The 25,111-nt window shown below is 43.6% G+C and overlaps 1 protein-coding gene across 2 annotated transcripts in view; it reads left to right on the top strand.

Moving 5' to 3' along the window:
* LOC129385056 (uncharacterized) overlaps nucleotides 1–25,111 on the top strand; it is a 298,581-nt gene that overhangs the window by 61,483 nt on the left and 211,987 nt on the right. The gene's annotated exons all lie outside the window — the stretch shown is intronic.

The following is a 25,111-nucleotide window of genomic DNA, read 5'->3' on the forward strand; positions in this document are numbered from 1 at the left end:
ATTTTTGTCGCCCTAAAGAAGTAAATAGTTGTGCGGCTTTGCCTTTCAGAGGGAGAAATAATTTATTAGAAAGGCAGAGGGGGGAGGTTGGCCTGAGCTTGCATGCTCTGGCCTGCTACTCTGCACAGGGAAATAGGAAAGGAGATAAAAAAGACTGAGGAAACATGATGATGAGGGCAGGAAGGAGGGATGCATGTATACACCGGCACAGTGGGTTCCTTCAAGGCTTTGTGGGTTTGTACTTCGAGTGGCCAATCGCGAGGCAATTTTGCGTGCATTCTCAGGTTTCTTTCACGCTCGGAAAAACTTTTATGTAGCACGTATTGAGCAGCAGAAAGCTGTATCGGGACTTTTTCATGTTCCTCTACAATTTTCTCATTGACACTTTTTATGTAATTATAATGTTTTAAACGTAAATTTATTAAGATTAATTTTGTAATTGGACGGCACGCAAAAATATAATCGGAGTATCCCAATCACAGGATAACCACTAAAGTTATCTCACTCACTCCCGATCCAAGCGACGGAAAACAACACTACCTTGGTTCTGCCCGTGGCATTCGCATATTTTTAATATCTTGGTGCATGATAGTTGGAAAACTTTGTATATTCGTTAGAGGTATGAATGGCCACGTCATGTCTTGAGTAGGTTAAATCCTGACTCACACGAACAATCACTTTGCTTGCACTCCAATCGTCACGAGCGCATGATGTCATGTATCCAGATATACGAAAGCAAGACACCATGTTCGGCTCGCATATAACCATAACAGAAAACTGCTATATTGCGGAACGTCAGACAGCGGGCTTCTAAGACATTCTGCATTTCAGTGCAATATAGCAGATGCACGTATCCGCTCTTAAAATTAGTTTGCCATATTGTCCTAGGAAAGCGCTACTAGAAGTGGTTCCAGCGCCTTCAGAAATTGCACTGCTGCCTTGGTACAAGGCGCCTGCAGCTCACAAGAATTACACGTATTGACTTAAGTGGGCTGTTCAACATCCTCTGCATCTTTTAATAGTCTTGCCCGTCGTTGTCAGCCATCTTTAGAGATGCAGCTCCTCGTGTAGTCTTGCTCATTGCTACGGATGCTAACGATGGCCATTCGACCTTTGAATCATCTTATTAAAAGGCTGGTCCACTTTGTGTTTACCCTTGGACGGGATGCATTCGAGACGGCTGTAGCGGCCTTATGCTGGAACAGCAGTGGTTGATATTGTACAAAGCCCTGCAGAAAGCTTTACCTTTGAATTCAAATAAAAGCCTACAAAACAGACGGGCTCTCTCGATCCCACTGTCATTCTTCAACAGAATAATACTGCTCAAAAACCACATCATCATCATCATCAGCTCTGCTGCTCAAAAATCACAACTGCTCAAGAACCAGAACTAATTTCAAGTTGGAGTATAGCACACTTTATAGCACACGTGCTGCATGGTTCATTGTGATCCAATTGCTCAAATTATTGAAGGTGTCTGTGACTGCGACAGGTTGTTAAGCACTAGTGAAGAAAAAGTGCGATTTCCTTGTCACAGTTCATGTCGCTGCAGACCAGCGCGAGAGAAGTAAAACACGTGAATATACCTGATATTGAGAAAACTACAAAAGTGTCTGGAAAGTAATTGCTATTCGAATTCTGCGGCAGCTGCACACCACGCTTATACCAATGATGCAACGCATTTGTGCCGCTGCCCTAGTTTCGCAACATTTTTTCACCAAATGATTTGCGTTCTTAATGGCCCTTCGCAAAGAAAATTGAAAAGCGTGCTCGCCTGTTTCGCAGGCTGCTTTGAATCTCGTTGCGAAATAGCGAACCACATTGCAACGAAACTTAAAGTTTGAAAATGTCAATTTTTCTTTTCGGGTGCAATGTATGTGTTACAGAAGAAACAAAAGGAAACATGCAAACGTGGTTCTTGCTTAAACATGGTACGTTAAGTTTCATTTTTCTTTCACGTATTACTGTCGACAAAACTGTTCTTTTTCAAGCTTTGTGAAGATAGGTATAGTAGCGTGAACGGGAGCTGAACACGTGTGGGAGGGCTTACTATAAACGAGGCTTTCAAAACTACGCATCCTCAAGCATGATAATTCCGTTAATCTAAATACCTAACTTTCGCGATTTGAAATGTTTTATAGAATATTCGCAGACGCTGGTCATCCTGAACTCCTTGCGTTTCATTTATTTGCTGCATCGCTTTCTCTCTTATTAGCAACTGTAAAAAAAGGAGTCACTAGTAGAATGTTCTCACTATTTTGTTAGGCTACATCTTGTTCACTGCTAAAACAAGCCACTACCTACGAAACATCGCTCACGCTTTACTGAACCAAAACTCAGAACCGACAAGTAATCGCACATTTCTGGCACTTCCTCTTATTCTTGGCATCTAGAAACAGAGTCAATCAAGAAGAAAGCCTTGTCCTTCGACGGATTTTATTGTCCTTGCCTGGAACTTGAGCATCACCTGTGCATTTGGCAATGTGCCACACCAATTGATAGAAGCTAGGTATTAGCGTAGCCACCACGTTTCGACGTTAGCGGCGTATCTGTAAGTGCAGTGCATTTCGAAAAAGGCATATCACTTGCACATAAAACGCACTGCTCTTCTGCTGTATAAGACCACCTTAAGGTGAGATGTTTGTTCTTTCCGCAATGTCTTGGAAACCAAACGAAATTTGACCGTTGTAACTACATTATAATGTTTCTGCGTTACGATTTTATCTATATCGCCACTTGAACGTTTATGTAATGGTCACTGCATTTATTGGATTAGTCGCGTACATAAATTTTATGACTAAGAATAACAGGTCTGTCATTGCCATGCATCGCAAAAGCAGCTCCATCATACGTCTCACAACACCAGTTCTGTGAATAAGATTCTTGGAAACCCGTATGGGCGAAGGACAGCCCGATGTGCTACATTAGGCAAAACAATAAATTTCCTACACCTGCCATGCTCTGAAGAGTGTTACGACTGAGCTCTGCGATGGAGCAGTTTGCGAGATTGTGGCACGCCGCCAAAGCCACGGTGAGAGCCTGGACGTTCCAAGCACGCCGAGCCGCCCGCAACCGTTGCAAAACTCGACGGGACCACAGCGGTTAAAAGGCGTTAGGCTTTGCGTGCGCATTCTCGCCTCCTTCCTCTCGGCGCGCTCGATGCCGTGATTGTCTGCGTGCGCGCGCCAGTGCTGTCTCCCTTCAGTCAGCGAGACGGTTAAGCTCTGTGTGCGCATTCGCACCATCTCCTCTTCAGGGCGGGAGACGCCAGTGTTGTCTGTCTGCGCGTGTGTCAGGGTTAGTGATCTTAATTGTGCTACGCCAGTGACGGTTGAAGAATCCGTTGAAATGACTTCCATGCATCAAGCGGCAGCCGCAAGCGTGGAGAGTGTCCGCTGCCTCCTTATCCTGTGCGAAGGTGCTCTAGAAATGCTATAAAAGACGCCCCCGCCAACGAACTTGAGCCTAGAGCACAAGCTCCGAGCGTTTGTGTGGCTTTCGGTCAGGACTGTTGCAGAGCTTACCGCTCCGTAGCGATGTAATTAAGCGTTATTATTACTGGTTACGACGTCGCCGTGTCTCTGCCGGGCCCTTCTCTGCTGCTGGTCAAGTTCCAGACCGCAAGACTCACGCACCACTGCGGTTCTTGGTCCCCGTCTGTAAAAATAGCAACAATACTGCAAGCGCTTCTCACTTCTCTATATTTTTTCTTCATATAAATTGTCAGTCCCCCAGTACTGCAAACTCTGTTTAGCTTAATACAACCGTTTTCACAGGACTGTGGTGTATCTACAGCAGCAAAATTAGGTTAGGTAAGGCCGTCAGACTATGAAATCAGGCGATGATCACATTTTTGAAGTAGGCAAGGAGGCTTACTTTCCTTTTTGTCTGATCTATCCTTCTCTACTTGTGTTTACGCACGCTTATTCCAGCCGTAAGGCAATGCCCGATAACTCGAAGAGGACAGGTATGAGGAAACCACCGAGCATCTGTCCTTTGTACGCCGTCCAACCGCTCTCTCCAAATAGCACCAAAACAGCTTGAGTGAGCACTACTTTGTGAGGAAAAAGTACCAGGACCATGGCCATATTATTTGCTGTTGCAAAAAGTTATTAGCTTCTTTAATGCAGATCTTGGCGTCTATCCGTTTGAGGGATATCTTATAGTTCAGTGCATTGTTGTGCTTGCGCGTATGGCCACTCTCTCCCTCTTTTCCTCTTTCTGTAGCCCCTTTCTTTTATGTATACCGCTTTGTACACCGCCAGTGCAAAGTAGCAAGATGGATGCTCGTCTCGTCGACCTGAGTGCCTCTCGTACCTTTTCTTTCTTTATTTTTCTTATTTTTCAGTAACCGTGTATTATTTAACACAAAAAACGCAGCTTTCAATGGTTTGAGAAGTTTTCCGCACTGTTTACTTCACGTTATTCCATGTCATCGCTACATTTTAGACCTAACAATGTCCTAATAAATTTTTATTTTCAATATCTGTTGAACAGCGACATTGAAGACTAGTGACAGAGATTTATTTATTTATTTTTATTTATTTATTTATCATACCCTCAGGGCCATTACGGCATTATAGAGGGGAGTGGTTACAAGCAAAAACGGGTAAATACAACAAACAGGAGTTGCTAGTGCAGAAAATTATGTATATAAATATGTATAAACAAAACTATTTAACAAATGGCACCTAGATATACAATGTTAGCCAAGGCATTTGTGAGTACAGGTTCAACAATATGAAAAAAAGGGTTCCTAGTTATACAGTGTTAGCTATGACATTCTTGAATAATTGGTGATCTGCGATAGTGGCTATCGAGGCGTATGTTCGTAATCACAGTGTATTTTTCCTGACCTGCCTTCTATATTGATCGCCATGCTGCAGTTCTAAAAGCCTTTTTCGCATAGAAGTGTCTATTACATTAAGTATCCTCGCTGTTCGCCTCCGCTCAAATTGGCGCTTTTCTGATCGCCCGCGCATTCGACAGTGCCTACAGTACCATTTGAATGAACGGAAAATATTGGCACAATCCCAAAATATTTGACATTTCTCCGACACATTGTGTAAATCATTGTCACTGACGTAATGCACGATCTTAAGGATTTCACCTAATGTTTTTCAGTAATGTGGGACACGACTAATGTGGAGATACATTTAAGCTTTCCTGGTGCAAGACTCTCGAGAGTACAGTTAAATTTTAACCTCCTTGTGACGGTACTCCAAACGCGTCGTCATGAATAACCATGACCGTGCCTGCGATCACCCCACTTACTTGCCAACTTGACTAATCATGACGCTCTCAATCACCAGAAAATATTAGCTGCAAGAACTGGCGCATACTACGTTTTCTACTTTGTGCGTCGTTTTATCAGCATGTTACGGTAGACTTGGTTGAGCTTGTTGCCGAGCCGACTGTTGAGTGCTTTTGCGTCTACCTAAAAGGACCTCATATAAGTTCAAACGCATTCGCATATGCCGCACACCCGCTAAGAAAAGAAAGGCATGCTCAATATCATGCCTAGCAATGACGGATGTAATTTATTATGACCTGTAATGGCCCAGCTTGTTTTTTTTCTGCTACCACACCTTTTCTTTGACGTGAAGTTAGCGAGACAGAGCGGCTGAGTGATGGCCTTGAGAGAGCGCGTGGCGCTTCGTCGGCGTCGATTAAGTGCCGCAATGAAAAGAGTGTGCTTTTTACATGACGTTGGTATAGTGCTTGATAAATGAGACGAAAAAAATGCGAGTGCTAACGAGGTTCCTAGGAGCGGCTAATTTAGGGCTCAGGTAGCGGCACTGAAGCCCGCGAGCGTTAAAGGGAAGGAGTGCTAAGAGGAGATCTGGATGCGATTCTCCTTCAAGTTTCCCTTCGGTTTTATTTCCGTTAAAACTTGTCATTACCAGCTCGTTTACCATCTGGTTCTCTTCATGTTCTTTTTTTCTCTCAAATACAACCTCGTCATTGTCTTGGAAAGATTAGGCTGTTATTTTTCGAATGTAATTTAATGCCGCATCCCCTTCCAGTTTGTTTGCGTCTTCGTCTAGAATATGTTCTGTTGTGCCAGACTTCCGGCCTGTTAAGCATAGTAGGTTCCAAAATATTCTAGGTGTGTCCTTCTTTTTCTAACGTATTTCTGACAACCAACGTTCACTTTCACCATTTATCTTTGTTTGAACCAATATTTGAACGATATAATTTTTTTTCTCCCGGTACAGTTCATGTTTCTGTCTAGTTCATCGTGCGGCAACGGCGCTTTTGTTGCCTGCCTGTGCTCTCGGAATAATTTCTGTCGATCACTTCTCGTGTCTCCCTCTTCCACCAGCTTTTAAATTTATTTTTTCCTGTCCAACGAGCTTGTTCCTTCTCTTTCCGCATTTCTGTCGTTATTACACTTAGAAGCACACTGTATTACCAATCTTTGTTTTTCCATTTGCCAAGTTCTTCCTTGACATTTGTGATTATTATTTGATCAGCGTTCAACTTTGGACTGGTCATTTTGCGCTGCTCGCTCTCTTTCCCAACTAAATATCACATTTTCAAAATGACTTGTCTATGGTCACTCCTTATGCCCTATGCCCTTCCTCGTCAATGACCATTTCTCTCAGCCCATCATGAATTCCTTGTGTTATCAGAGTGTAATCAATGGTCGATTGCCGTTTTCCCACTTCCCACGTCGTATGCCTGTCACACTTAGGCACTGTACTCACGATAACGAGATTATGTTGCTCATAAAGATATAGTATTGACTTCCCATTGTTGTCGGTATAGCCATCTAGTTCCTGTATATGGTCACTCATGTCACCTAATAGAATAATTTCGGCATCAATCCCGAGACCCTTAATATCAGCATTTTTCACGAACTCTTAATCCGGCTCTCCCACCCGTCCCTTTTACGCCCCCTGCAGGACGAAGGACCCTCTCTCTGAACTGGAATTAACCCTGTCTTGTAGTAGGTGGAAGTCCCTTATGCCTGCGGACTTTAGAATTTCTTCACACCATCTATTACTCTATCGTCTTCGACTGCGCTTGCCTTCTGCCGTGACGCAATTAAAAACAAATCTAAATAATTTTCTCAGAAAAAAAAAGCGTGATGTCGCTGTAGCTTGCTCCACTGATATTATCAGTTTCTAGAAATTTTTAGTTAAAGAACACCTACTTCTCTTTATCTTTCTTCGATGCCTTCGTGCCTGCCACCCTAATGGTTTGTTTGTTGTTGAAATAACTTGGACTTTTCTGTTTTCTAATTTCACCGATTCTGGAAAGGAGAATTTCAGGGGGACGGGTAGAAATAAATATTTACACTTCGTCAAATTTGAAGCAACACAGAGCGAACATTCGCGACAAGTTGACGGGAACAACGCCGTGTAGTTTATCCTGTATAGTTTTCGCGTACTCATCTTTGTGTCCCGAGTAACTAAGCAAATATGTACCGAGCAGGCCAGGAACAATCTCCGAAAAATCGCATGTTTTTCTCTTGTTTCGCAATATCTGCGAGTGGGTCAGAAGTTTTGCCAGAAGCGCAGCGAAATCCCTTAGAAAGGAAAGTCACAAATTCTTTGCGGGATGATTGTGGTAATGTGTACATATTGTCCTTGATGCTGTGTTTCACATGTACCCCACTCCCCTCTATAATGCCTTGGCACTTGAGGGTATGTGAAGTGAAAAAATAAATAAATAGATAGATCAAAAATGAGCTTATGCGCCCAAGCAGAAGCATGACTTTGGTGTTTGAAGCTCCGCATGTATGCTGCACGAGTAGTTATCCTATTTTAGTGTCAGCTCACAGCTCGTTAAGTGCCCCTACTCAGTCATTTAAGGTTGTTAAAATCAAAGGAACAGGTTTGCGCACTCAAATATGGAGGCATTCTTTTGGGAAGCAAGAGTAATCTGATTGACTTTTAGCGTTTAGCAAATACCAGCTTTCTAGGTTTCCTGCTAACAAAAGGTTTTTGCTGCATATGACTTCTCTTTCGTTAAGGAAAGCCTTTCGTTAAGGAAAGAACTCTCGCGGCACTATTCTGTATCCGAGCATACTGAAAGAAGAGGAATAGTGTTGTCAGTCTGCAAGGTGTTTACGCAGGCTGTTTAGGCATCTACCGAAAACACGCCATCACGAGGCTGCTGGGCACTCAGACCGGCTGTAATACAAGCTGATGCTAGCTTAGGCACAGATTATTATCTCGCCATGGTTTGCTTATTTGGTTTTCTCCATTTCTCTGTTCTCTTCTGGCGAGAGGAACTCGAGTAAACGAAAGTAACGGATGAAAGGAATGGATGCTAGGGTTGTTGGTATCGCAGATAGACGAGTGCATGGGTTGTTTGAGAAGCTCGTGGCACAGTTGTGTGTAATTTTACTTCTTTCTTTTTTCTCAGTGTCTGGCATTAAGTATAGGCAAGCGTAGCGTCTAGTGTGATGGACGTCAGCGCCAGAAATGGAGGGTGCGTCAGATTAGCTCTGGTTATACTGTGGGAGGGAGTGGGGACAAATGGAGCTCGTATCCGCGGTCATCGTTAGCCCCAAGAAAATGGCGCCATCATCACCATTTCCGGCTTCTACTTGTTCGTTTTCCGTTGCTGTACTTCTTCATCTTGTTTATACTGGATTCTAGTACATTCCCCTGCACTCTGGATTGCCAATTCTAGGTTGTGAACTCAGGAGTTCCGGCTTACTTACTTGGCTTAGAAATAAAAAAAGCAAAGAGAGCAAGACCAACCTTGGTGCGGGCTGTGTTCCAGGCGAACGTAATAACTAGTCTCAGGTGACGCGCGGTCTCTGAACGTCTCTCGTCGCTAGCAATAAAGGTACATGAAAGCCGCGATACAAGGTGCCAAACAATGCTCCCGATGGCGAGCTACTCTTGGCATTTATATTCGTGCAGATGTAACTTCACATGGGATTAGTGGCCACTAAGTACGATGCGAGCAGGAAAATTGGTGAGGTCAGTTATCCCATGAACGTGAGCAGAATTTTTAAAGAGCACGCATGCGGGCAATTGCTCACTGGCTAGGCTCCGGAATTAACACATTGTTTATAATAATATTATTATTAATAATAATAATATTAATAATAATAATAACAAAAATATAATAATCATCATCATCATCATCATAATCATCATCATGATCACTCTGGCTACGCCCATTGCTGGGCAGAAGCCTCTCCTATACTTCTCCAACTACCCCGGTCATTTGCTAATTGTGTCCATGTTGCGCTGCAAACTTTTTAATCTCATCCGTCCACCTAACCTTCTGCCACCCCCTGCTACGCTTCCCTTCCCTTGGAATCCAGTCTGTAACCCTTAATGACCATCGGTTATCTTCCCTCCTCATTACATGCCCTGCCCATGCCCATTTCTTTTTATTGATTTCAACTAAGGCGTCATTAACTCGTCTTTGTAGAACCTTTTTCGCAAGCCTCCAGGTTTCTGCCCCGTACGTGAGTTCTGGTAAGACACAGCTGTTACACACTTTTCTCTTGAGGGATAATGGCAACCTGCTGTTCATGATCTGAGAATGCCTGTCAAACGCACCCCAGCCCATTCTTATTTTTCTGATTATTTCAGTCTTATGATCCGGATCCGCAGTCCCTACCTGCCCTAAGTAGATGTCATCCCTTACCACTTCCAGTGCCTCGCTACCTATCGTAAACTGCTGTTCTCTTCCGAGGCTGTTACACATTAGTTTAGTTTTCTGCAGATTAATTTTTAGACCCACCCTTCTGCTTTGCCTGTCCAGGTCAGTAGCATGCATTGCAATTGGTTCCCTGGGTTACTAAGCAAGGCAATATCATCAGCGAATAGCAATTTACTTAGGTATTCTCCATTAACTCTTATCCCCAATTCTTCCCAATCCAGGTCTCTGAATACCTCCTGTAAACATGCTGTGAATAGCATCGGAGAGATCGTATCTCCCTTCCTGACGCCTTTGTTTATTGGGATTTTGTTGCTTTCTTTATAGAGGACTACGGTGGCTGTGGAGCCACTATAGATGTCTTTCAGTATGTTTACATATAGCTCGTCTGTACCCTGATTCCGTAATGCCTCCATGACTGCTGAGGTTTCGACAGAATCGAACACTTTCTCGTAACTAATGAAAGCTATATATAAGGGTTGGTTCTATTCCGCACATTTCTCTATCACCTGATTGATAATGTGAATATGGTCTATTGTTGAGTAGCCTTTACGAAATCCTGTCTGGTCCTTTGGTTGACAGAAGTCTAAGATGTTCCTGATTCTATTTGCGATTACCTTAGTAAATACTTTGTAGGGAAATTATCGACAAGGTCGAAACTATCAAAACTGAAATCCGATGGTTTCCTGCACATGTGGGACAAGTGGACGAGACTCGGCTCAACCTCAACGAGGTGACGAACGACCTGGCACGAGGACTTGCTTGCCGTGCCGGTCAGAACCGAACCGGCGCCCACTACCATTCTGCGGAGCGTAAAGATCATTTACTAACTTACAACGACATCACTAAATACTACTATTTGGGGCGTAGGCACTTCCCATTGCCACACGTAAAGTTGAACAGGGCTCGGGCCGTCACGCTACGTTTACTGCAAACCGGGACGTACCCCACTCCATATATCATAAATTAAATTCAACCCGAAAGAGAAATTAGGAAACAACGTAACGTGTGCGATGGCATTATTGACTTCAGCCACATGCTTGCGGGCTTTCCCGGGACTCTCGCCGACCACGAAGAATAATGGCTTTACTGGCACAAGATGATATCAAGCTCTTCAAATCAAGAACAACCACGGTCTGTCCAGAGGGTCCACGATGGCGCCATAAGGCTCGGCCTGACGGTGCCGCCGTGGAGGCGGCCCACCTTGGTCTAAAAAGACCGGGCTTCAGGGCTCTAATAAAGTTTTGTGAATGAATGAACGGACAGTAAGCTGATCGGTCCATAATTTTTCAAGTCGTTGACGTCCCCTTTCTTATGGATTAATATGTTTTTGGCGTTCTTACAAGATTCCGGTACGCTTTAGTTCATGAGGCGTTGCGTGTACAGGGTGGCCAGTTTTTCTATGACAATCTGCCGACCATCCTTCAAGAAATCTGCTGTTACGCGATCCTCCCCAGCTGCCTTGCCTCTTTGCATAGCTCGCGAGGCTTTCTTTACTTCTTCCGGCGTTACCTGTGGGATGCCAAATTCCTCTAGACTATTCCTTCTTCCATTATCGTCGTGGGTGCCACATTATCGTCGTGGGTGCCACTGATATTGTATAAATCTATATAGAACTCCTCAGCCACTTGAACTATCTTGACCATATTAGTAATGACATTTCCGGCTTTGTTTCTTAACGCATATCTCATTCTTGCCTATTCCTAGTTTCTTCTCCACTGCTTTTAAGCTTTCTCCGTTCCTGTGAGTATGCTCAATTCTTTCCATATTGTATTTCCTTATTTCAGCTTGTGTAATGCGTAATGTCCATGGGAAATTGTGCGGGCCGCGTTACCACAGTATTTTGCCTTGTTATCTATGCCAAACTATCTGACTTCGTTCAACGTGAAAGATAGTATCAGTAATTTTTAAATCCGTCGTGATAGTTGTTGCCACTTCAGTTGTGCTGGTTTATGTTGTCCTTGAAGTTGCAAAATACCCGAAAAGTGAGCAAGTGTACGTATCAATGGTACGGGTGGTATGTGAATTCTAAGTTAAATAGCCACAATAACATAGACATATCTTCATACCCAAATGATCACGACCGGCAAAATGAAATTACCATCCTATATATATATATATATATATATATATATATATATATATATATATAGAGAGAGAGAGAGAGAGAGAGGAGAGAGAGAGAGAGGGAGGGATATCTATATATATATATATATATATATATATATATATATATATATATACAGGGTGTTTCGGCGTAAACTTTCAAAAATTGTTAAAGGTTGCCTGTGGCAGATATCATACTGTTTGTTCATGAGCCGGTGTACTCGAAGTGGTGGACAGTACTTGGACGAAAAATTGAGACGCAGAATCGACCAATTAATAGAAATCCAATAATTAAGCATGGAGTTCGCAAGGCGGATCCACTTGGAACGAGTTTTCAAGATGAGACCACTTTCGAGATATACAGGGTCTGTCCTGAAATTATTGTCAGTGAATTTATTGTCACGTGACTGTACGTCGGAGCACGGTCTAACCGGTTAAAACTAGTAGTGGGGTACCCATCTAAAGCAGCGCTCTGTCGCTCAGTGCGCTCCGAGCATTGGAGTGTGTAGGAGAGGCCTGTCCGTGAGAGTTGTTTTTTATTCTTGTGCAAGTTAAAATGCAGTGCTCGTTAGAACAAAGATTTGCGATCAAGTTTTGCGTGCAACTTGGCAAGACCGCTGGGAAACTGTTACTATGCTCAAGACTGCTCACAAAGGACATGCGCTGTCAGATCTACATGTGTTTCAGTGGCACAAGGCCTTTTTGGAAGGCCGGGAAGAGGTCGACGATGAGGACCGTGCTGGACGGCCATCCACGACCACCATGACTGACAATGTGACTCGAGTGATGGAGCTGTTGAACTCAGACCGACAATTAAGTGCTCGTTTAATGGCCGACATGTTAAACATTCCAAAAACTTAAGTTCATAAAATCGGTGCAAACGATATCAGCCTGCGGAAGGTGTGCGCAAAAATGGTTCCAAAAGTCACGCCGCGTTGAAAATAGCCAAGAAAGCTCGACATGTGTAAACATGGACGAAAATTTTTGGACAACGTCATTACAGGTGACGAGACTTGGGTATTTGAATATGACCCGGAGACCAAAAGGCAATCATCGGAGTGGCACACGCACTTGTCTCCTCACCAAGAGAAAGCCAGGATGCGAAAATCAAAGATCAAGATCATGCTCATCGTTCTCCTTTCTGACATCCACGGACTGGTTCATCACGAGTTTGTAGAACCTGGAGTTACTGTGAACTCCAAATTTTATGGGGAAGTCCTCAAGACTGAAACGATGGGTTCAACGCGTCTGGCCGGACATCGCAGACAACCGGAAGTTGCACCACGATAATGCGCCTGCCCACAGTGCCTTCATCGTCCCCGAATACCTGGTTAAAGGAGGGGTGCCAACGATCCCCCAGCCCCTATACAGCCCGGACGTGGCTGCCCCCGACGTTTTTCTGTTTCCACGCCTCCAAACACCACTGAAAGGCAAGCATTTTGGGACAGTGACGGGATCAAAGCAGCTTGCACCGCAGCATTAAAGGCCACTGTGGAGGAGGACTACTGCAACGCATTCTAGAGCTAGAAATCTCGCTGGATGCGATGTATCGACGCAGAAGCATTGTATTTTGAAGACTTTTAAAGGCTTGTAACGATAAATTCAATAAATGATTTTTAATTGCCGTACTGACATTACTTTCAGGACAGACCCTGTAAATTCCCGAACTTTGCGGAGAAATGCGCTGGCTTTCCAGTTAATTTGTTAACAAAACGTCGTGTCATGCACTGGAAGTCGTGTCAAGTAACTGGAAGGCCAATGCGTTTCTCTGCAAAGTTCGGGCATTTATATCTCGAAACTTGTGTCGTCCTGAGAATTGGTTCCAAGTGGATCCACCTTGCGAAGTACACCGCTAGAAATTGTAAATTGCAACATGGGGCATAAGATAATCAAGTAAAATTTGTAAATTCTTGTTAATTAGTCAATTTCGCATTTAAATTTTTTGTGCAAGTAGTGTCCGCCGCTTCGAGCAGAACGGCTCATCAACTAGAATTGAACTATCTGCCACAGGCAACCTTTAAAAATTTTTGAAAATGCTCGCTGAAACACCGTGTATATATAAAATATTTCGGCAAGTATTCATAATTACCAAGGACATCCTCCCCCACTTAGTGTATATACGCTTTTCCCCAATATGAAAAGGAACACTTAACTTGTGTTTAAGCTGCCATTACTACAGCAATCTAAGTCGTAACCTCAATCATTCATCTTGGCTTCTTAGTTCTCGAACACAAGGGAAGACAATGGAAAAAAATGCGACAGGCATAATAAACTGTACCGAGCAATGAACCACCGACATCAGAATGGTCTGATGACTAAATTTGCGATTTGTATATTCAATATCATTGCCGATTTTTCTTTTCAGTAATGAATTATTTTTGTTTAATACACACTTGATTGCTCCCGAGCACGCATGTCATGACAGAGTAGTCGGCATCTGTACTGTGCAACTTGAACAGATAAAGAACCAACGGAGATAAGTTCATGTGACTATCACACGCGTTCACACCTTCTACCTGCTAATTTCAGTAAACTGCCCGGCGTGTAGTCATGGTGCTTTAATAGGGATGAGAGCCAGTTCAATCGGAATGAGAGGACCGGTGTAGGCAGGCGAGTGGACGATGCGGGAGTGAAAGAAGCAGTATATCCGGCAATAATCAGTAATCGTAGCTAAAGTTACTTCAACAACTTATAGAAACGTACTCCCGTGACTTCCCGTTCGTTAGCAGTTTCTTGTTCTAAAGCGAAGCAGGTGCTGGTTACTGCTGTCTTGCCGAATATGTAACAACCAGGGTCGCTAAGTATGTGCAACTGGGTATGTGAACATTCATGGCCAATCGTCCAGAACGCGTGTGTGCCCACTGGGCACAGCTGTCCGATAGAAAAAGACAACTAAAGGCAAGAAATGAAAAAATGGCAACAAAAGCAGCTGAGTGGGTAGAAGGAAGGGGAGTGAGCAATGTGGGGCCAGAACGGCCATTAAGCGAGGAGCATTCAGCTACAGATAAATCAATAAAGAGAAGTGAAGTGATGACCTTTCGGTAAACATCAATAAATGCGTCGGTTGTAACCTATTCCCACATATGTGTGGGATCCGACAATATTTTTTTTTTACTTTCCTCTTTATCGAGGAATGCCTGCCGTTACCCTGGTACACACTACAACTTTCCTCTTCTCCTCTACTGCTGCACATTCGTAGAACGAGAAGTTCAGTAACATCGAGGTTACATTAGTTCTTTTTTTTTTTCGGCGGGAACCACACTGGTAATGTCGTAACTTGAGGCAGGGATATTAAAGTGATTAGCAGATAGTAGTAGGGGCTGGCCAAAGTCATGGCAGTAAAACAACTTGGTGGTTCAGCAGCATAAGGAGTTGTTGCATGTGTCATTTCAGAGTGCGTGACCTTGCAGGAGAGTGCCATGGTTTTCAACAATTTTGAACCGAACTGGGAGGCGCGAGCAACGTGTCTGTGCACACAAAGTTGCAATTCACCACATTTGACGACACGCATGTCTGGAGTTTGGGGGGGGACGAAATTTCTTGCCGAAATTTGACGGCACGCCGTATACAAGCAAGGCAGCCTTAGCCAGTGCCAAATAGAGCACACAAGAGGTATGAGCAGATAGTAACACGTGCTGGCGAAAGTAAAACTTCTTGGTGTTTTATGAGCATGAGGAGGTGTTGCATGTGTAATTTTAGAGAGCATCGGAGTGCAGTAGAGTGCAATAGTTATCAGTTGTTTTCAACCAAACCGGGAGATATGTTCATCGTGTCTGTGCACGCAAACTGCCAATCGAACACGTTTGTCGACACTTATGTCTGGAGTTTGGGAGGCACAGTTTCTCGCTGAACTTTGCCGGCATGCCGAATACAAGCAGGGTAACCTTAATTGATACCAAAGAGAGTACACAAGTGGTGTGGGTAGGTTGACGACGAAGATGCTGGTCGATGCGCGAATTTTGAGGGCCTTCGAGCTTCACATTCAAAGTTTATGTAGAGTGGTATCCGTCATTGAAGGAACGTATTGCCAGATCCGTGATCTTGCATATATCTCCGGTGTGCACACTGGCTTACCGCATTCACCACACGCAAAGTGACCTGTCCAACCCCTATCTTTGCTTATGGACTGTTTACTACGTGTCTGTCTGTCTGTCTGTCTGTCTGTCTGTCTGTCTGTCTGTCTGTCTGTCTGTCGGTCTGTCTGTCTGTCTGTCTGTCTGTCTGTCTGTCTGTCTGTCTGTCTGTCTGTCTGTCTGTCTGTCTGTCTGTCTGTCTGTCTGTCTGTCTGTCTGTCTGTCTGTCTGTCTGTCTGTCTGTCTGTCTGTCTGTCTGTCTGTCTGTCTGTCTGTCTGTCTGTCTGTCTGTCTGTCTGTCTGTCTGTCTGTCTGTCTGTCTGTCTGTCTGTCTGTCTGTCTGTCTGTCTGTCTGTCTGTCTGTCTGTCTGTCTGTCTGTCTGTCTGTCTGTCTGTCTGTCTGTCTGTCTGTCTGTCTGTCTGTCTGTCTGTCTGTCTGTCTGTCTGTCTGTCTGTCTGTCTGTCTGTCTGTCTGTCTGTCTGTCTGTCTGTCTGTCTGTCTGTCTGTCTGTCTGTCTGTCTGTCTGTCTGTCTGTCTGTCTGTCTGTCTGTCTGTCTGTCTGTCTGTCTGTCTGTCTGTCTGTCTGTCTGTCTGTCTGTCTGTCTGTCTGTCTGTCTGTCTGTCTGTCTGTCTGTCTGTCTGTCTGTCTGTCTGTCTGTCTGTCTGTCTGTCTGTCTGTCTGTCTGTCTGTCTGTCTGTCTGTCTGTCTGTCTGTCTGTCTGTCTGTCTGTCTGTCTGTCTGTCTGTCTGTCTGTCTGTCTGTCTGTCTGTCTGTCTGTCTGTCTGTCTGTCTGTCTGTCTGTCTGTCTGTCTGTCTGTCTGTCTGTCTGTCTGTCTGTCTGTCTGTCTGTCTGTCTGTCTGTCTGTCTGTCTGTCTGTCTGTCTGTCTGTCTGTCTGTCTGTCTGTCTGTCTGTCTGTCTGTCTGTCTGTCTGTCTGTCTGTCTGTCTGTCTGTCTGTCTGTCTGTCTGTCTGTCTGTCTGTCTGTCGGTCTGTCGGTCCGTCTGTCCGTCTGTCGGTCCGTCTGTCCGTCTGTCGGTCCGTCTGTCCGTCTGTCGGTCCGTCTGTCCGTCTGTCGGTCCGTCTGTCCGTCTGTCGGTCCGTCTGTCGGTCCGTCTGTCCGTCTGTCGGTCCGTCTGTCCGTCTGTCTGTCTGTCTGTCTGAACGAGAAGAAGGGAAACAAAGGCGTTCGTTTTTTGGTAATCGCGATAATACAAATCCAACAGGCGAAAAAGCGAAGAAAACTACGCGGGTAATTAGCGGTGGTTGAAATGGAACTGTAGAAGTTACTGAATAACAGAGAAATGAAAGTGGTCGACAAGATAACGTGTCGCCCCGGTGAACCGAACCCATGGGCGGCGCATTACACGCGCGATGCACTAAATTGAACCACTGCGATGCCGAGAAATCCGTCGCTATATATACATATATATATATATATATATATATATATATATACATTGGTTATAAATTGTTCCATGTACTTCAGTGGATCTAAGACAACGTAAGCTGCTATTTTTATTTTCATCGCGCATCGCAAAGAGAAGAGGCTTAAAATACCGATTGTAGAATTTCGAGCAATTTCGTGCTAACTTTCTACTACGCGTACAAATAAGGTTTTTTACAGCCATGTGGTTCAGTCAAAGGAGTGGAAGCGGCTGCATTCAAAGTGTAATTAGTTTCTGAGACTGAGGAGCTTGACGTAGCCACGCACTTATTGCTTGATCAGACTTATGCATGCATGACTCTGTGCTAATGAGCTTGAGAAGAACCACTGCGATGGCTAAGTAAAACTAAGGCAACTAAAATTTTCATTAGGCGAAGGTTTTGCGTCGGTCATGATAAACACTTTCCCAAAAGCAAAACAAGCAGTAATGTCAAGCCCCCATAGCGGAAGCAGGTCCGTGCGCAGAAAATTTTTTTCCTACTTTGCCCAGCACTCTTCTAAGGACGTCATTTATTTATTTATTTATTTATTTTGAATACTGCTGCTCTCCTTCGAGAGTGTGGCAGTTGGGCAGTACGATAATTCAGCTGTACAATGCAAGGAAAAAGTATAGATTACACAAAAAGTAAAAAAACGACATAAGCAGTGCAAGTTATACATAGTACTATACAAGTAAACCATGTTAAGATTAAACGGAATAGTAAATAATCGCATATGATGCTTTCTTATTTATGTTACGAGGATTAGCAGGAGTCGTCGTGTAGGTACCTTTTCTTTCTTAAACATCGGGTATATTTAGCAGTGTTACTAGCGTTACTCATTGGGTTACCTGACATGCTCATGTTGAAAGGGCACTTTTCATATTCCTTCTGTACGTGATACAATGCCATTTTATTTAATGGAGTAGGATAAGATATTTTTTATGGATCTAAAGAAAAGGTGCGGCAGCAGTAAAGACAAAGAGATGCAGTAGATAATTTCAAGTTTCGCCAAAGTTAAGGCAGCTGTATCGACAACATTCGCCGAGAACAGCAACGCTGGATGTGGCTATGAATTACTGAGGCCTACATGTTCATTTTTTATTTTTCCTGCTATTTCCAGAATTTTGTTTTCTCATTCCTAGTCCTTAGTAAAACATACCATACGTTATTCTTCACATGTATTTATTCTGACCTAATTACCAACCCCTCTTGAATATTGTCACCAGTCACTATTTGGGCAGGCGTCTTCGTTGATACTTCATACTTCAGCCACGAAGCTCAACTCCCCAAGGTAAGCGACGACTGTGTCGAGTATCCACTTCCACTGATTCTCCTGAGTCTCGCCTACTCTAAAAATGTGAATATTCTACAAGTGAACGGGAGCCTCCAAAGTTCCACCAAGTGAGCTTCTTGAATGCTAGATATTTCGTGCAGGTACACGTGTGTGTAAATAAAGTTTATTGGTATAGCGGCACCTCACGCCATACTGTGTCACGAGAAGATATTTCTTGTCGGGCAGCGTCGCGCACTTGCATCTCATGGCTAAATGAAATGACACTCACGTAGGGATCGAATAGTATAAAGTGAAAGGTAGCGTAATGTCGCACATGAGAATATATGTAGCCATATTTACAAAATGGGGCCGTTAGGCGAACAAAAATTGCTGTAACCAGGCGAGCAGCAAAGTTTGCTTGTGCATCACAACCTTTAACCCACAAAATAAAAGGCAGAAATTAAAAGTAAATGGAAACCTTCCTTCTGTCATCTACAATATAAATTTACGCATAATTAACGAACAAAAGAAAAAGCAGCAGGCCCAAGAAATGATCACAGAAACAATAGGAGACGACGTGCACAAATCTCGTTGGAATATCCACCACAGCCCGCAGAGATTCTACATATCGCCTGCCAGCAGTACCCAGCAATCTTGCATATTGCTTTGAGTGCAATCTATGCTGGAAGCTGTATGTTACGGGCTGTGGTATATACACTCGTCAATTGCCGTTAGTATTGTAGTTCTCTCTCTTCTCAGATAACCGCTGAGTGTTATGGTACTTACTGCGTGATACAGATTACTCAATAAAAAAGCGTTGAAATATGACAATATTGTGTTGTAAGTGCAGGTGCATTTTTTTAACAGATAATTAAGGCTACATTGCACGTCTAAACGTACACAGCGTGCAGTGTGAACACGAGTCCTTGAACCCATTGGATACAGAGAAGGCTCCTCCTTTCAGCGAAACCAAGGTAGTGCACAAAGTTTGAAAAAGAAAATAGGTCACGTGTTCTTGCCTGTGTCTTGCCTGTGTCTTGCCTGTTCTTGAAAGCAGAAATTTTAAGGGGCTCAGTCAGACGGGTTGTCAATAATGCTCCGTCTGACATGTTATAGATGTTCTGCACTAAGATGATGTAACGCTTTCATCAAACCTAGGTACATTGTAAGGTGTCTTTAACCGTTGCAGGAGAAGAAAGTAGTTTGGAGGACTCAAATTATGCATGTGGTAGCAGCACTTATTCCAAGCCTCTAGTTTCCATGGTCTCGTCATGCGGAAACTCGAAATAAACGCAAACTTGAATCTAATGTATTGACAAGCCTACAGGGCATACCGACAAAGAGGCCGAGGTAGCTCGAGACCCAGATTCTGTTAACATCCCTTCTCATTGCATGGGTATTAAGTGTGTTCAAGTTCTTATAAACGACTCCATGTACTTTATTTTATTTCACTGCAAAAGGCAGAAATACATCCTAGCCGGTGCCGTTGCCGTAACAACAACTTCCAGATGCACTGTTGCTTGGGTCCACATTAACGTAGAATACGTGCCCATACTTGTAATTCTGATGCACTAGCATACGTGGTCAATACGAGAGCCTGGAATTCAGCGTCTGAAAAGTTTTAGCAGAACCTTGACACTCGTTTTTCGGAATGTAGTGTTCTGTACCACAGAATGAACTGTATACCTGCAGATATGCCTGCAATTTGCTTAAACAGGTTTTGAATGCAGATTCAGAACGAGCTGTGCACGCCTGTTTCCCATTTCTGCTGTCTAACTTTTATCCGAGTTAGAAAAGAATAAACCATGTTTCCCACTTTCTTGTGATAAGTGTGCCTGCCTGTGCAGGATATTCGCAACTTCATCCCAATGAAAACGGCTGAGCAGATGAGCGCCTTCTGATAGTACAGATTGATGCAAAAAACTACTAAAGCCATGCCGATACAATCTGGTCCTCACAGAAGCCTGTAAAAAACTATCCACATCGCTCGGAGCACGTCAATCCTTGAGAAAGATCAGCATCCGTGAAGCTGTTGACTGAAGAAACTGTAGGAATAATAATATGTAGCTTCTTATATTCACCTCCACTGGCATTTCTTGACAAAATATATTTTAATCTTAACTAAGACATTCGGCAATCAAGTCTAATGAGCCGGTGAAGGAATTTCACCTGAGAGCGTTCGGGACAAGTGCGTGTTGTTTCAGAAGGGACATTATTACGAAATATTCACGAGACCTCATAGGAACACGGAGAGCAGAAAGATACGACAGGGGATCAATAACGGTCCAGGTGAAAGATAACGATGAAAGTGGCCATAGGTGTCGCTTAACCGAGAGGAAAAAGATCGGTGGCTGCGAATAAAATGGAAGTTCAGAACTTCTTGTGGCTATGTGGTTCGTTGCTAATTCATGAAAAACTGACCTTTCCGTTTTCAACACCAATAACAACAGAAGCAAAAGCACTTTTGTATGAGCGGCAATTCGTTTAGATGGCTAAACATAAACAGTCCAATGCGACCAATACATGACTGCTTGAGCTTCATTCACTTGGTCAGTGACAAATTTTACAAAACCTTCAGAAACTGCGGTGAGACTCGTTAGACTCGGTAATATTGGCGACATCGTTACTTGTAACCTCATCAGCGGACCACGCAAATAAGACGTCGTATAAGACTACTCACCTTACAAAAAATTAAAAAAAATTATAATATTGGCTGTACAAAGATCGACAAGTGCACTACTTTTGCTGTACCGATTTCATGCTAATATTTTTTTTCGCAACACTCATTTCAATTGTGAGCTGAAACAACTGCTTCTAGGCTATCGCCATGTGAATACAACTGATTTCTCTCACAAGACAGGTAGAGTAGCAATCGAACCCCGTTTCCCTGATTTCTCGGTACACTTACGCTATGCATTCGTATTAATGTTTCACGAATTGTCAGAAACGTGCTTGCCACGCCTGTTTGAGCCGAAACAACAAACTAGCGTCGTCCTTCACCGTCTTCTCTGATATGAAGCACTCTTAAATGTCGCAGGGTGGCTACATACATCATTCCAGTTACTGAGAACAGATGTAGAAAGTTCCAGGACTGCCGAATAACTGTCACGCGTAAGGATTTATACGGGCGGTATCCATAAAGGTAGTGCGTTCTTTTCGTGCAAGCTACTGCAGTTATTTTTTCTTTCTTTGCAAGGAAACAATGTGCCGCTGGAGAAGAGACACGTGGGACGAATCACATGCAGCCCATTTTAGTACGACATGTCCGATGTCTCCTAAGACTTTGCAAGTTATGCTTCAGTTCATCAGCTTTCGCCATTACTCCGCCTCTCTTCTTTCTGCAGTGACGCCAATGTTTCTGCTTGCATTTGTCTGGGCGAGCAGATCCTGCCAAATGGCTGGACCATCATGGTGACATAGGGATATAAGGAACAGTAAGGTGTGACGAAAGTCCTAGTTCGCCAGCCGAGATGAAGAAACCAAGACTGGTGAATGAACGATGACAAATATGCATGCATGGACGAGTCGGTTGCGTATGAATGAGAGCACAGAATGGTGTAGACAAGTAGAGACGAGAGAGACAGCCTGCTGTAAGGGACCCTGAACAAATTGACCGGAGAAAGAGTAGGTATCTCAATGAAAGGGCAAAGAGAATAGAACAAAAAGGGCAAAGACACAGGCTCTCTTTTGTTTTGACAGGCGCTTGTTGACTTGAGGCCCAGGAATCGACTGCTGCGCGCTTGCAGTAGGTGAAGTGGGACCTTTGCCCGTTGGTCATATTGCTGTAGGTCTTAAGAAACTGAAGGCCCTCAAGGGCTTCCAAAAGAGATCGTATGGTGTTCATGGTTTTATTCTATGAGCTCTACTGCCTCTACTGCCTTTTCTCGTCTGGTCGGCGTAATTAAAGTGCATTTGAGTTATTCTCCTTATATGACTGTGGACTGTTACGCCCCAGGAGTTCGCAGACTATAAATTATATTCTTTCTTGGAAGTCCATTACGGGCTTTCCGAAGAAAATATACGCCCCATGAGAAAATGTATCGCAGATTATATTACGCTATATAATGGCAGAGAAGAGGTAAGCACGGAGAATTAGCCCTTTAATGTTGCTGATGCCCCCTTCCCTCCCCCATGAGAAGAAAAAAGAAACTTATTCGCTTTTTTTAAGGAAAGATATTGAACGGCAAGCAAACGTGTGAGGAGCGCAATAAAGAAGATATGCAATAAAAATAATAAATACAGAAAAGAAAGTAAAAATTTTACATATTAAAGAATTTTCACCAAATGAATACACAAGGTATGTATATTTCATCATCATCGAAATTATCATGCAGAAAATAAAAAAATACTGGCAAATTCATTCGTAGAAGATGTGCACATCGATGGCTCTAATATTTTCATTAGTCGTTTCATAAAAAACAGGTAATAATTGATATTGTAACAAAGACAATGACGCAGTACATAGAGGAGCTGATTACTGAATTCACGTTCACCGGCATTGTGGACATAACCCACCAACCCGCAATTTATCCCCTCACCCTTTCCGAAGTGGTTGACTTCAGCAAGCACCTGCCTCCATCAAATGTACGTGTAACGATTTATGGAGTAGGCTCTCAAGCATTCCTTCAGAGAAGCCCTGGATTGGACACCCCAAAAAGGCACTACCTACCTAAAAGGCATTACCACCAAAAGGCTACCTACCAAAAAGGCATTACCCCTACCTCCTTCCTTTTTTGCTCTTGCTGAGCTGCGCTACAAGCCTAAAACAGTTAAAAACTACTGTTTTTTTCTTTTTTTATGCTGCACTATAGAGGCCGTTAGCTTCTGCGGCATTATCGAGCATGACATATTGACAAGCTTTCCAACTCAAGCAGTTTTTAAAAGCAGAACCGGGGATCCCAATCGGCTTCGCTAAACAGCTTTTGGAGAGACACGCAGCCAGCATAGCAGAGGAGTTTCCCAAATAATGTAACGATGAAAGGAGAGCCACTCAACCTTCTCGAAGCTAATGAACAGGGGCGTTCAGCAAATCTCATTTTGCATAATGAAGCAAATGCGAAGCATGTATTGCTGGCTTCTATGTTGTTACTGGTACCTTCGTTCAATTTCTTGCACAAACATTTTCTTGGCAGGTCTTCAGTACTGAAAGAGGTGAGGGCGCCGGTAGGAAAATGGAGTGCACTTTTCTGAATAAATGAATACAAAGATGATAAAACGTACTTAGTTGAGGCCGGAGACCATGCCAGCAGGAAGTGACAAAATAAAAAAAAATAAAAGAAAAGCGAGAGAACGCACTGGCGGGGCGTCCTGCAGGAAGTTTCCACCAGCACTTCTGCGTCGAGTGCTCGTCTCTTGGGAATTTATCCGAGTACGCAGAAAGCAGGCACTGGTCGTGCCATGCTTTGGTATGGCAACTTTTTGCACTTGCAAATTTTTCCATGCAAAAAGTGTGTGTCAGCCTTCTCAGCTTTTCTGGGATGGCTCGAGGGACGTAGGGGCATCGTTTATATACATTCCGCGTTATTGAGGCGTATCATTATCCCGCTACTTTACACAATACTGTGGCTTATAAGCAAAATAGTGATTTTTTTATTCTGTATTGTTTTCACTTTACAACATCTCAAAAAATTTTCGTGTGCCTTTTCCTTTCGGCATCAAAAATCTGCAGAGCTCAGCATGTGTATAATATACGGACCACAAAAATACCTACAATCATGAAAGGGCAATATTTTTCTCTAGCTCAGTGCTATATAAAGCAAATATTTTCACCATGGGAGAACTCACGGACCTTTTGTAAACCTACTTTGATATATTTGATTGAATTTGTTCAATATGTTGGCACCTTACGTCTCTGCATTTTACACATCTGATTGTTTATTGAACATACAGAAATGACATAAAGAAATGCGCAAATAAAAACAAACGAGCACAATATGCGCTTTGATTGTTTGCCTCTGTCCCTTTCTGTTTCGCGTTAACATACATCCCAACTGCCAGTCGAATAGGTCCAAACTTGTAACTTTACTGAAGAATCTACACACTGACTGGAAACGTTGGTCGTCTCTTTAAGCCACATTCACGTGGCGCGATAGATCACTAATTTCATGCTAGAACGAACGTGACCTGTTCGAATTGCAAAGAATCGCAACCCTAGCAGCTCGTTTGCAGAGTCCTTGAGTAGAGATTTTTTATGTGGCACTGAGCCACGTCGACCTGGTTTGGGGATTGAATTCACCATACGTCTCGTCGTGCAAATCCAGCTTTAAAGTACATGCAAGAGGAAGTTGTTCGGATCGAGTTATAGGGTGTTCCGTCGCTGACACTTGTATAGAGCGCTCATTAGACAGTTTTAGTACTGCGTACGTAGCGTGCACAACAGCGTTGTGTACGTAAGATCACTACGTTCTGCAAAGTGCGCATGTGCAGAACGCAACGTGAACGGTACGTGATGCGTACACGGCCGCTGCGTACGCACGCATCCGATTCTTGCGTGCGTACGTAGGGCGCCTGGCGTGCTGCTCTTGTGGTTCTCGTTTGTTCGGGAGAGCGTGAGACAAAAAGAGTTTCCCAAAATGGCAGCGTCAAAGGCGACCAGCGG

The sequence above is a fragment of the Dermacentor andersoni genome, chromosome 5, assembly GCF_023375885.2.
Source record: "Dermacentor andersoni chromosome 5, qqDerAnde1_hic_scaffold, whole genome shotgun sequence".
Lineage (NCBI taxonomy): Eukaryota > Metazoa > Arthropoda > Arachnida > Ixodida > Ixodidae > Dermacentor > Dermacentor andersoni.